Here is a 13,685-nt window from a genome sequence, read left to right as displayed (position 1 = left end):
AATATACTTAATGATCCAAACTTGACAGCCCTCTAGGGTAAAGAATTTCACAGATTCACTACCCTGTGAGAGAAGAAAATCCTCCTCAACTCTGTTTTAACTGGGTTTCCCCTAACTCTGGGATTTTGCCCTCTGGTCCTAGACGCCCTCACAAAAGAAAACAACTTCTCCACATCCAAGTTATCAAGCCTCTAAGAATCTTATATGTTTCAATTGGGCCTCTTTATTCTAAGTTCCAGAGTACACTAGCCCAACACACTCAAACTCTCCTAATAAAAAAAATCCATCCAAACCCAGAATCAACCTGGTGAACCTTCTCCAGACTCCCCCTAATGCCAGTACATCTTTGCTTAGGTAAAGTGAATAAAAGTGATTTGATAGATGCTACAGGGACATGGCTGCATGGTAAAGATTAGATCTTGAATTCCTTAGATAAAGTAAATCAATATGATCTGATAGCCACTACAGAGACATGGCTGCAGTATGACAAGGATTTGAACTTGAACATGGAGGGGTATATGCTATTCCAGAAAAATAGGAAACTCAGTAATGGTGAAGCAGTTGCTCTGCTATTCAAGGGTGGTGTTTAGTTTAATAAAATCATAAAGATCTATAGTACTGTAAAAAGCTTTCAGCACATTGTGTCCACACCAGTCAAAACAAAACCACCTAACTATTGTAATCCCATTTTCCAGCACTTGACCCATAGCCTTGATTGCCTTGTCTTTACAAGTGCACAGCTAAATACTTCTCAAATGTTATGAAGGTTTCTGCCTCAACGACTCTTACTGGCAGTGAGTTCCACACTATTGGAAAGATACGATTGCACTGGAGAAGAAGTGGAGGAAATTCACTAGGATATTGCCTGGGATGAAAAGTCTCAGTAATGAGAAGAGACTGCATAGGCTGGGTTTGCTTTTCTTGAAACAGAGGAGACTGTGGGGAGATCTGATTGAGGTATACAAAGTTATGAGAGGCATAGAGAGAGTAGATCGTAAGAAGTTTTCCCCATGACAGACATGTGTTAGACCAGAAGGCATAGGTTAAAGGTGAGGAGCAAGCGGTTTAGTGGAGATCTAAAAAATATTTTTTTCACTCAGAATGATAGAAATATGAAACATGCTGTCTAAATGGGTAGTGGAGGTAGATACTCCAGCAATAGTTAAGCGTATCTGGATGAGTATATAAAATGTTGGGGTATAGTAGATTATGGAGCGAGTGCAGGTAAATGGGATTAATGTAGTTTGGTGCTTATTGGTCTGCACAGATGATGGGCTGAAGGGTCTGTTTTTATGCTATATGACTCTATGAGATTCCCACCACCCTCTGAGTGAAAAGATTTTTCTTCACATCTCCTCTAAATCTTGTGCAAAAGTTTAGAGAATACCTTAGCTCAGGAGATCAGGATGCAGAATCATTTTGGATGGAAGTGATAAAAATTAAGTCACTAACGTTCGTGGTCTAAAGGCCGACTAATAGTAACCACAATCTAGAAATAAGTTTTCAAGAAGAAATATTGAGTGCTTGTGGTAAAGAAGTGACAATAACAATGGGTAACTTTAATCTACATATAGAATGGAGAAATCAGTTTGACAGGAGTAGCCTAGATGAAGAGTTCATCACTTGCTTTCATGTTAGTTTCATCAAGTCGTGCAATTGGAACCAACTAACCAGCAGGTTATATTTGACTTGTTATTGTGTAATGTGATAGGATTTCTTAATGGTCTCAGAGTAAAGGCACATCTAGATAGCAGCAAACAGAAAATGATTGAATTTTACAGCCAGTTTGAAAGGGGAAAACTGGGTCTAAGGCTTGTATTTTAAGTCTAAATAAAAACAACCATGTTGGCATGAAAGCTGAGCTAGCTCCAGTGAATTGAAATACTGGGCTAAGGGATAGATCAATAGAGACACAGTGGTAGAAATGTAAGAGGATATTTTAGAATACTCGGAATAGGTATATCTGCTACAGAGAAAAATTCTAAAGGAAGGATTAACATTTTAAGGTTAAATAAAGAAGTTAGACAAAGCATCAAACTTAAATAAAAGTATATAACTGTACAAAGATGAGTGACAGTTCAGATAATTGGTCAGAATATAATGAACAACAGAAAATGACTGAAAGGTTAATCAGGATGACAAAATTAGAGAATTAGGGGAAGCTAGCTCTTTAAAGAAGAACAGATAACAAGATTTTGATTGGTTTTTCAAAAGAAAAGAGTAAATAATGTGAGGGTTGGTCCTCTAGAAAATAAGAATAGGGAGTTAGTAATAAATAAGAAGGAAATGCTAGGTGATACGAACACATGTTTTGTCTGTCTTCACTGTGGGGGATACAAAAGCAACATGCTAGTGATAGTTATAAATCGCAAGGTGGAAGAGAGAGAGAGGACATTAGTGAAATTACAACCATGAGGGAAGTGGTATTAAAATAAATGATAGAACTAATTTTGGGGGTGCAGGCTGCAAAGTCTCTGGGTCCTGACAGCTTTAATCCTAGAGTTTTAAAAGAAGTTATTGATGAGCTAATAGATGCATTGGTGTTAATTTTTCAAATTTTCCTAAATTCAGGAAATGTATGTAGTAGACAAAACAAAATAAATGAATTAACTGCATAGTTACAGGTATGAGCTTACAGCCATTGGTTACAACATAGTTACAAGGTTACAAGTCAGGGAACTAAATATTCCAGGTATGTGTCTTTTTGAAAGGATAGGCAGGAAGGTCAGGGTGGTGGAGGAGCACCGTTGGTACAGGATGGAATACATAGCAAGAAATGATATTGAATCAGAAAAGACAGTATTCATATGGGTGGAGGAAAGAAAGATAAAGAGAAAGAAGTTAAGGTGGACATTATGGTCATGCTTTGGAGGTGCCAGTGTTGCACTGGAGTATACAAAATTAAAAATCACACAACACCAGGTTATCGTACAACAGGTTTATTGGAAGCACTAGCTTTCGGAGCACTGCTCTTTCATCCACAACCACCTGATGAAGGAGCAGTGCTCCAAAAACTAGTGCTTTCAAATAAAGCTATTGGACATTTTGGTCAGCATAGACCAATTTGGGCCAAAGGACCTGTCTCCGTGTTGTAGGACTCTATGACTCTATGACATTGGTAGGAGTAGTATATGGCCTCCTAACAGTTGCTATACAGTGGAACAAAGAATAAATCAGATTTTGAGGGCTTGGAACAAAGGCTCATGGGTGACTTTAATCTTCATGTAAATTGTAATAGTCAGTTTGCAGTGATAACCATAAGGAAGAATTCATACAGTGTATTTGAGACCGTTTTCCAGAATAATATTTTGTGGATCCACTCAGGGATCAGGCTATTTTGGATCTGGTGATGTGTAATACGGCTTCTTTAATAGATGATGTCGCAGTAAAAGATGCCCTTGAAAATAGTGACCATAACATATTAGAATTTAGCATTCCATTTTAGAGAGATGAACTTAGGTCAGGAGCAAATGTGCTAAGCTTAAACAAGGGCAATTACAAAGAAATGAGTGCAGCACCTGGCTGGAGTAGACACAGAATGGAATTCAGCAACAAAGTCAGTTGAGAAACAATGCAGATGCTTCAGAAAATAGTTCATGGCTCACAGCTAAGATATATACTAGTGAGGAAGAAGGATTCTAGGAAGGGGGTAAACCAACCAGGGTTAAATGGGAAAGTTAAGGATAGCATCATATTGAAAGAAAAAATCATACGTGTGAGAAAGGTTAGTGATAATCCAGAAGATTGAGAAAATTTTAAAAACACCAACAAAAGACAACCAAATAATTGGAAAAAAAATACTGAGAGTAAACTTGCCAGTAAAATCAAGAAGGACAGCAAGAACTTATTTAAATAAACAGGAATTTAAATATGTATGAATTTATATTTAAATATAAGAAACCAAAGTGAACATAGGCCCCTTAGAGAAGAAGGCTGGAGAGCTAATAATGGGGAAACAGGAAATGGCAGAGGAGTTGAATAAATACTTTGCATCAGTCTTCATAATAGAAGACATTAATAATATTACAAAATTACAAAATAATCACAGGGTAAGAGAAGAGAAAATAAATACAACAACTAACACTAGACAAACTATGTTAGGGAAACTAGTGGGGTTAAAAACCAACAGGTCCCCTAGACCTGATGGGACGCAGCATAGGACATTGAACGATATTGTTACAGAGACAGTGGACGCATTAGTGGTAACCTTCCAGGAATCATGGTGTCATAGAGTCATAGAGTCATACAGCACAGAAACAGACCCTTTGGTCTAACCAGTCCATACTGACCATAATTCCAAACTAAACTAGTCCCACCTGTCTGCTCTTGGGTCATATCCCTCCTAAACTTTCTTAGTGATGTACTTGTCAAAGTGTAATGTGCCCACATCCACCACTTACTCAGGAAGTGCATACCACATGTGGGTCACTCTCTGCATAAAAAGTTTGCCCCTCATGTCTTTTTTTTAAATCTCTCTCCTCTCACCTTAAAAATGTGTCCCTAGTCTTGAAATCCCCAACCCTAGGAAGAAGACACCTATCATTAACCCTAACTATATCCCTCATGATTTGATAAACTTCTATAAGGTCACCTCTCAACATCCTACATTCCAGTGAAAAAAATCCCAGCCTAACCAACCTTTCATTATAACTCAAACCTTCCGTACCTGGCAATATCCTGGTAAATCTCCTCTGAACCCTCGCCAGCTTATTAATATCCTTCCTATAAATGGGTGACCATAACTGGATAAAGTATCCCAGAAGAGGCCTCACCAATGTCCTATACAAACTCAACATAACTTTGTAGCTTTAGATTTTTGGAAAGTCCAAGAGGAATTGAAAACTGCCAATGTAACATGTTTATTTAAAAAGGGAAGGAGACAAAAAACAGGAAACATGGGCCAGCAAGCTTAATATCTACTCTTGAAAAAAATGTTCACGTCTCTATTATAAAGAATGTAACAGCAAAGCATTTAGAAATACATAATATGAGCAGAGTTAGCACAGCTTCACAAAGAGGAAATTGATAAATTGACTTAGATTCGTTGTCATAAAAATGTATAGCACAGAACCAGATCCTTCAGTCCAACTCGTCCATGCCAACCAGATATCCTAAGCTAATCTAGTCCCATTTGCCAGCACTTGGCCGATATCCCTCTAAGCCCTTCCTATTCATATATTCATCCAGATGCCTTTCAAATGCTGTAATTATACCAGCCTTCACGACTTCCTCTGGCAGCTCATTCCATACACACACCACCCTTTGCATGAAAAAGTTGCCCCTTAGCTCCCTTTTATATCTTTTCCCTCTCACCCTAAACCTATGCCTCTACTTCTAGACTCTCCCACCACAGGAAAAAGATCTTGTCTATTTCTCCTATCCATGCCCCTCATGATTTAATAAACCTCTCTAACGTCACCCCTCAGCTTCAGCGAAAACAGTCCCAGCCTATTCAACCTCTCTCTATAGCTCAAATCCTCCAACCCTGGCAACACCTTCGTAAATCTTTTCTGAACACTTTCAATTTTCACAACATCCTTCCGATAGGAATGAGACCAGAATTGCACGCAATTATTTGATGTGGAACAAGCTGGGCAGAATGAGGAGAAGCAGTTTTTGTAATTTATTTGAAATTTCAGATGGCATTTGATGAGATACCACACAATAATCCACTTAATAAGATGCGTCCATGGCATTGGAACAGTATATCAGCATGAATAGAAGATTGGCTGATTATTAGAGGAGGGGAGCTGAGATGGGGGCAACCTGCAAATAGTAATGTGTCACAGGGATTAGTACTGGGGCCACAATTATTTGCAATATATACTGATGATTTGGATGAAGAAAATGAATGTACTATAGTCAAGTTTGTGGATGATATAAAAGTAGATGTGAAGGCAAGTGGTGATGATGACACAAAGACTCTGCAGAGGGATGTAGATAAATTTAGTGAGTGGCAAAAATTCGGGTGATAGAAAATAAAGTGGGAAAAATGTGAGGTTATGCACTTTGGTGGGAAGAAGAGCTGAATATTATTTAAACAGAGAAAGACTACAGAAAGCCACAGAGGGATTTAGGAGCCCTCATCCATGAGTCAAATAAGGCTAGCATCCAAGCTCAGCAGGTAGTAAGGAAGATAAATGGAGTGTTTTCTTTATTTCAAAGGCAATGGAATATAAAAGTAGGGAAGTTTTGCTAAAAGTAGCAAAGCAGTAGTCAGACTGCAGCTGGAAAACTGTGAACAATTTTGCAACTCTTATCTAAGGAAAGATATATTGGCATTGGAGGCAATCCAGAGAAGGTACACCAGACTGATACCAGGTATGGAGGAACCTTTCAATAGGAGAGGTTAGCCCTGTACCCATTGTCATTAAGAAGATGCGAAACAATCTTTTGAAACATACGAGATTCTTAGAGGGCTTGACAGGGGAGTTATATAAAGTCTTGTTTTGCCTTGTGAGAGAGTTTAGGATGATTTCAGAACAAGGAGTTGCACATTTTAGGCAGAGATTAAGAGGAATTTGTTATGTCAGAGGGTATGACTATGTGGAATTTTTTACTGCAGAGGGTTGTTGAGGCTGAACTGGTAGGTAAATTCAAGAATGAGACAGATAGCTATTTAATCAGTAAGGAAATCCAGGGTTATAGGAAAAATAAGAAAAGTGGAGTTGAGGATTATCAGAACAGCCATGATCTCATTGTGTGATGGTGCAGATTCATGCTGAATGGTCTACTTCTGCTGCTAATGTCGTATGGTGCCAATGAACTGCAAAATAGTAAATATAATCCCTCTATTGAGGAAGTTGGGGAGGCAGAAAACAGGAAATTATAGAGCTTTTAGTTAATGTCCGAGAGAAGAAAGGATTAGAATCAGTCATTAAATAGATTACAGCTCAGCATTTAGAAAGTTCAAGGAATTGAGAAGTGTTGGTATGGTTTGCTCAATCGGAAATCATATTTAAGCAATTAATTGGAGATCCTGTAGACATACTATACTTGTATTTCCAGAAGGCATTTCATAAGGTGCCAAATGCAAGTTTATTGCAGAAAATGAAAGCTCTTGGTGTAGGGCTAACATAGTTTCATGGATGGAAGACGAGTGGCTAGCAGAAAATGAGAGTATTCATGAATGATTTATTGATTAGCAGAATGTAACAAGTGGAGTCCCACAGTAGTTTGTGCTGGGATGGAAATGTCTTGCAATTTGCATCAACAACTTAGATGAGGGGACTGATGGCCTCACAGCTGTTTTCAGATGACACCAAGATATTAGGAAAGCATGTGGTGAAGAAGACATTAGGAAGTTGCAGATGAATGTGGATAGATTGAATAGGTGGGCAAAAATCTGGCAGATGGACAATAATGTAAACAAATACAAAGTTGTTCACTTTGGCAGTAAGAATTTGAAAAGAACAGAGTACAGGTATGCAATCCTTTATCTGAAATCCTTAGGAGCCAGTTATTTTCGGAATTCAGAATTTTTTAGATTTCGGAATAAATGATATTTTCACAGTGAAATCAAAAATATTACCTGACAGCTGATGCATATGTGAATAGTACGAGCGCTGAGACACATTTGGTGCCAAGTGCTTGGCCACGCTGCCATGTCACATGTGAGTGACATGGTTCAAGTGGGTGTGGAATTGGGTCACCGGTTCGTATGCCAAAATTACACTTCACACTCTACAAAATGAATTTCAGATTTCTGAGCTTTTTGGATTTCAGAACTTTGGATAAAGGATTGTGTACCTGTATTACTTAAGAACAAGTGCAGAATTCCGAGCTGCAATATTTGGGTGGTTTGGGACCTTTGTATGCTGGTATAGTATGTAATAAAGAACGCTAATGGGATACTATTCTTTATTACAAGAGGAATTCGTTTTGATTCCAGCTTTGTTACTAATGGATCCCAGAGTGAAATCTAACCTGATAGTCCACGTTCTTGTGTTTTATAATTTAATGAATTTTTTTTTCACTGAAACATAAGTACATAATGCTACAGGTTTTGTTTCAGAAATGAAACTGAAGTTATGACACAAAATATAAACATATAATAAAGCAAATCATGCTATCTACATAATACAGTTTGAAAGATTTAAAACACATAGCAAAGCAAAATACATCTACTCACAATACCATCTCTTCACAAACAAAAACAGAAGTTGCTGGAAAAGCTAGCAGTTCAGAAGTTCTGAGGAAGGGTCACCAGACATTATCTTTGATTTCTCTTCACAGATGCTGCTAGACCTGCTGAGCTTTTCCAGCAGCTTCTGTTTTTGTTTCTGATTTACAGCATCTGCACTTCTTTTGACTTTTACCATCACTTAAGTTACTTGAAGATCCAACAAAATTCCTTCCCCATCAAATCTGTAGATTTATTTTATGCTAACAGCATACTTTCTGCAAAAGACAAAGTTTGAGTGAAATTCTTTATTCCTGTGATGAAACCAACTTGAAGAAAGAGTGATCATATAAAAATGTTGCATTCTTTTCATTTTTAGTTAAGATGCCTTGGGAAAACAGCTGTATGAAAGCATAAACCTTCTGTTGAAAGATTATTCTGATGAAGTTGATGCTTTTCCTTGTTGGAGAAATAAAGCACTTCCAACCTTATGTCAAGGAAAATGATTCAAGTCAAGGACATTTATGTTATCAAGATCAGTTTCAGTTTATCCCGTGAGATAAGAATCAATAATGTGAAAGCAATGTTGAAGCTTGTTTTAAGTCTAATGATAACAAACTGCTCAGGAGAATGTTAGTTTCTGTGACTTAAGTCCACCAACTGCAGACAACAATGCTGCAAGAAAAGCTGTCTGAACTAAGTTTTACATGTTTAGAAAATGATAAACTTCATATATTTTTTGAGGACATCATGGATGACTTTGCTGCAAACATACAAAATAGGAGCAGAAGTAGACCATTGTCTGATAAGTGGTAGGCTTTCAAAAGTGTGATAATGAGAATTCAGACTCATTATATTCCTGTTAGAGTGAAAGGTAAGGCTGGTAGAATTAGGGAATAATAGATGAATAAAGATATTGAGGCTCTAGTCAAGAATAAAAAAGAATCATATATTAGATATGGGCAACTGGGTTCAAATGAATCTCTAGAACAACATAGAGAGTGTAGGGGCATTCTTAAGAAGGAGATCAGGAAGGCAAAGAAGGGATATGAGATACTGTAAACAACAAATGCTAGAGTTCACAGTGACTCAGGCTGCATCAAATGAAAAAGAGCAAGCTATTTTTTAAGTCTAGATGACTCTTCATCAGAGCTGATGAAGCATTGCTTCGACCTTTGAGTATAGGAAATGGGACATCATGTTGAGGCTGTACAGGACAATTGATGAGGCCTTTTCTGGCATGTTGTATCCAGTTCTGGTCACATTGTTATAGGAAGGATACGATTTAGTCAGACAGGATTCAGAAAAGAATTACCAGGATGTTGCAATGAATAAAGGGTTTGAGTTACAAGGAAAGGCTGAATAGGCTGGAACTTTTATCACTGGAGTGTAGGAGATCGAGGGGAATAGATAAGGTGAATGGCATGTGTCTGTTTCCTAGGGTTTCGGATTTCAAGAGTAGCAGGCATATTTTTAAGGTGAGCGGAGAAAGGTTTAAAAATACATGAGGGCAATAGTTTACTCAGAGAGTGGTTCATATGTGGAATGAGCTTCCAAAGGAAGTGGTGGACGTGGGCACAATTACACTTTGACATGTACATGATTAAGAAAGGTTTGGACGAGTATGGCCCAAGAGAAGGCAGGTGGGACTAGTTTGGGATTATGGTTAATATGGATTGGTTGGGTCAAAGGGTCTGTTTCCGTGCTATATGACAATGACTCTATGATTCCTGAAAGATCTGAACAAGTACATTAATAAGAAATCTATGGAGGAATATGGGCAAAGCTCAGGCAGGTGGGAGTAGTTTAGGGAGTAGGACTGTGCTCGGTATGGACTGGTTGGATTGAAGGATCTGTTTCTGTGTTGTATGTCTCTATGATTCTATCTGACCCTTCAAGACTGCTCCGCATTCGATAAGATCATGTCTGATCTGTGTGTTTGAACTCCATATTCCCACCTACCTTCAATTACCCTTCATTCCCCTAACAAGAATCTACCTACCTTTAGCTTAACAGTATTCAATAACCCTGCCTTCTGAGGTAGGAAATCCCAGAGCCACACAACCCTCTGAGTGTAACAGAATTCTCTATATCCCTCTCCTAAAGGGATGACAACTAATTTTAAAGTAGTGCCTCTATTTCTAGACTTACCCACAAGGGAAAACATCCTTTACACACCCATATTGTCAAGACCATTCAGGATTTTATACATTTCAATTAAATCACTCCTCATGCATTTAAACTCCAGTGGAAACTAGCCCAACTGGTGCAACCTATCCTCATAAGACGTGCTCCACAATGTGCATTTTAAACAGTGACCCCCTAGTTTTAAATTTACCCACAAGAGGAAATATCCTCTCTACATCCACCTTATCAAGACCTGTCAGGATTTTATGTTTGAGTCTAATTGCCTATTACTCTTCTAAACTCCAGCAGATTCAAATTTAGCCTGTCCAACCTTTCCTTCATAACACAACCTACTTCTGGTATTAGTTTAATAAATCTTCACTGAACTGCCTCCATTGTACCTCATGGTCCTCAGATGCTGCCTGACCTGCTGTGCTTTTCCAGCACCACTGTAATCTGCCTCCATTATGCTTACATTCTTCTTTGGTAAGGTGACCAATACTTTGCACTCCAGATGTGGCCTCACCAGTGTATTGTATAACTGAAGCATAGTCTTCCTACTTCATAGTCAATTCCCTGAGGGATAAATTATAACATTCTATTCATTTTTCTAATTACTTGCTGTACTTGCATGCTAACCTTTTACAGGTCATCACAAAATCATTCAGATTCCTCTGTATTTCAGAGCTCTGCATTCTCTATTTAGATAATTTTTTTTCCTTTTTCCCTGCCAAAATGGACAGTATAAAATTTCCCCACATTATGTTTCATTTGTCACATCTTTGTCTACTCACTTAACCTATAATTACCTTTCTGTAACCTTTTGTGTCCTATGCACAGCTTACTTTCTGACCTATCTTGTATGTAGTCAGCAAATTTAGCACCCATATCTTACATTACTTCCTCAAATTCCTTCTGGACCAAGTCTCATTAAGTTATAAAATAATATGATGTAGGCGTGTGTTGCGGTTGTCATCAATTGGGGACAGGCTATGAATGCTTAATGGTTATTAATGAGTTTCTGTGGTTGATTTTGATTAGTAAATAATTCCACTGTCTTCCTGTGACCCAACGCACAATAATTTGTAAGTAATGGCTTAAATATTAATATGGTTTGATACTGTAAGCAAAGTTATTAACTGGAGCAGTTTAACAGGTGCTGGAAATATGTGTGGTTAGACAGGTGAAGTTGAAAAACCCAGGAATGAGAAGATTTGGTTGAAATTAGCTTGTTAACATTTTTCTGTTGAACAGTTTTACTTACCTTTTTAACATTTTTCTGTTGTTCCCTGTTTGGCAGCTGGCTAAATGGATAGTTGGACTGGTAAGGAGGAGGAGCTAGAAGTGGCAGGAGAAATATCTCGGAATCCTTAGGAACAAACTTTGGCAATCTGGTGAGGACTGAAATTAGGAGGGAGGAGTTCTACTGTCAGAAATTTGGATAATAGTAATAGTCTGTGATTGGAAGGTAATCCCTCAGTTTCCTTTTTACAAATGTAACACCTCACACTTTAGATTTGTTTCATTAGCCAGTTTCCATTCACCTGAACAGTCCATTGGTATCTCCCCTGTCATAGCTTTCTTCATCACTATCACCAGAAAAACCAAAGACCCAGTGCTAGTGGAACTCCACTGGAATTAACTTTCCAACCAAAATACACACACTGACCCTTCACTTCATGCCACTGATCCAACGTTGGATCCACTTTGCCAGTATTCCTTTTCTAGAGCTTAGATAAGGAATAGATTTGGAGCAAATTGCTTATCATTTCGGAGAAAGAGATTTAGCACAGAATCTCAGGAGGTTCACAGATGCATGTTTCCAAGGGAGGGGACTGGATTAGGACTGTCAAATCACAATAGAAGAAAATGTATTGCAATGAGCAATGTAAATGTTGTTGCAAGTACGTTAAGCACTAGGTATTCGCTATAGATAATATACATTTATTGGGATGAATCGTGTTTACAATTTAGAAACATAATGCTGAAAATACACATTATCGATAAAGAAACAGTTAACTTTACATGTTGATGACTTTAGATGGCATAAACATTTCGAGAAGGAAGTGACTTTCCTAAATTACAGGTATTTGGAGAAATCCGCGCAGATACTGAGGGCGGGGCAGAAAAACAAAGTTCGCTGTTTTCGGAAGAGGCAAGTTGGCATTTTTCAAGTGTTTTCCTCTGTCCTCAACGTGTACTATTCACTCCTGAGGATGAGGTGCTCCATCTTACGGGAAACATTCCCTGCCCCGGATCTTCCAGGACACATCCTAATTCCTAGTCCCAGATATCCCCCAGCACGTTCTCATCCTCGGCCCTGGATCTCCAGGTGCACTCCCATTCCGGAATATCCAGGGACATATTCCCGTTCACGGCACCAAAACCCTGTGCAATATTCCTATTCCTTGCTCCAGATCACCTGGGACACTTCCAAGTAGCATTCCCAGATCTCCCGGTGCACATTTTCATTCTTGTTTCCAGATCTCGCAGGGCACATTCCTGTTTCAGGATCTTCCAGCACACACCCATCCCCAGATCTCCAGGGACAGTTTCCCATTCACGGCCCCAGATCACCCTTGAAATATTTCCATATTCTGATTTCTCTCCACAGATACTGCCAAACCTGCTTGAGCTTTTCAAGCAATTTCTACTCGTGATTCCTATTCTTAGATTTCCAGGGATACATTCCAGGTCCCAGATCTTCCAAGACAATTCTCAGCCCCGGATCTCGGAATCACACTTTCAGATCTGCAATGACATGCCCCCATACCTCCAGAGACATATTTTCATTCCCAGCTTCGGATCTTCATTGAAACATTCCTTTCCCAGATATTCATTTTACTTTTATTTCCAGTTCTGGATCTCAAAAGATACATTATTATTCCAGATAACCAGGGGTTTATTCTGATTTCCAGCTCTGGATCTCCAGAAAAAGATTCCTATTCCCGAACATTGAGGAGTTTATTTTAATTTCCAGCTCCGGATCTCCAAGGATACATTCCTATTTCCAGATATCTAAGAGTTTATTCTGATTTCCAGAGAAACAGTCCTATTCCTGGAAATCCATTAGTTTATTTTCACTCCCTATTGTGGATCTCGAAGGATACATTCCTATTCCCAAATATCCAGGAGTTTTTTTCTCATTGCCAGCTCATGATCTCCAAGAATACATTCCTATTCTCAGATATCCAAGAGTTTACTCTGATTTCCAGCTCGGATTTCCAGAGAAACATTCCTATTCCCGGAAATCCATTAGTTTATTCTCATTCCCGGTTCCGGATCTGCAAGGGTACATTCCTATTCCTAAGACATCCCAAATGTTTACTTTCATTTCCAGCTCATGATCCCCAAGGATACATTGCCATTCCCAGATAGATCCAGAAATTTATTCCCACTCCCAGCTCCGGATCTGCAAAGGCACGTTCCCATTGCT

The sequence above is a fragment of the Chiloscyllium punctatum genome, chromosome 4 (genome assembly GCF_047496795.1).
Source record: "Chiloscyllium punctatum isolate Juve2018m chromosome 4, sChiPun1.3, whole genome shotgun sequence".
Taxonomy (NCBI): Eukaryota; Metazoa; Chordata; class Chondrichthyes; order Orectolobiformes; family Hemiscylliidae; genus Chiloscyllium; species Chiloscyllium punctatum.
Note: the sequence above shows the minus strand (reverse complement) of the source record.